Here is a 1,045-nt window from a genome sequence, read left to right as displayed (position 1 = left end):
TATATAACATACAGCACACACACTGTGGGTATAAACACTCCAGAAATACTCTGGGTTCCTTTCCATGCCCCGTGGTTTGGGTCACAAACCGCTGGATCTCTCACATGAGAGGTTTCTCCTGGGCTGGAATGGTTTGGGGATGTTCTGGGACTGTGGGAAGCTCCAGAAACCCCGACCCCAAAGAGAGCACCACAGGGGATGAACGGGAACACTCCCAAACCGAGATTTCCATAAATCCTGTTCCTGAGGGAAGGGAAATCCAGGCATTCAGGTGAGGAGGCACTTGGCTGGCACGGATGGATGGGATTTGGGGCAGGGATTGTTCCCTGTAGGAATTTGGGGCAGCCCTGGATCCCTGGCAGTGCCCCAGGCCAGGCTGGACATTGGGGTTGGCAGCAAAGATCCCACTGATAGCAGCCCCTAAGCACAAACCAACCATCATGGGGTACAGAGATAAAAATCCTTCTGTCAAGCACTCAGGCCAGCTCAGAAGGGTTGGGTTCATCCATTTAAACACATCCCAGGAGCTCTGGTGACCCGGCTGATGGTGGCACCTGATGGGACATTGCCAGGGGACGGGGCTGTGTGGCACAGCCTGTGCCAGGCATGGACAGGGTAGGGAAAGGGGTGACCCTAAAAAGCAGCAGCATTTCCTGCACACCCCATTTCCCCTTTGTGCTCCCCCCAAACACGGGCTGAGCTGGGGCACGGGATGCCCACCCTGCAGACCCCAAACCCTTCCACAGCTCCCACAGGAGGGGAAGCTCTGCCAGGGCTGGAGCGGGCATAAATAAAATAAATATAAAATAAATAAAATAAATAAAATGAATAAGATAAATAAGATAAATAAAATAAATAAAATAAATAAAATAAATAAAATAAAATAAAAAAAGATAAATAAGATAAACAAGATAAATAAAAAATAAAATAAATAAAATAAATAAAATAAATAAAATAAATATAAAATAAATAAAATAAATAAAATGAATAAGATAAATAAGATAAATAAAATAAATAAAATAAATAAAATAAAAAAGATAAATAA

The sequence above is a fragment of the Malurus melanocephalus genome, unplaced genomic scaffold, assembly GCF_030028575.1.
Source record: "Malurus melanocephalus ecotype Western Australia unplaced genomic scaffold, MMel_1.1 scaffold_1355, whole genome shotgun sequence".
Lineage (NCBI taxonomy): Eukaryota > Metazoa > Chordata > Aves > Passeriformes > Maluridae > Malurus > Malurus melanocephalus.
This window is presented reverse-complemented; position numbering follows the sequence as displayed.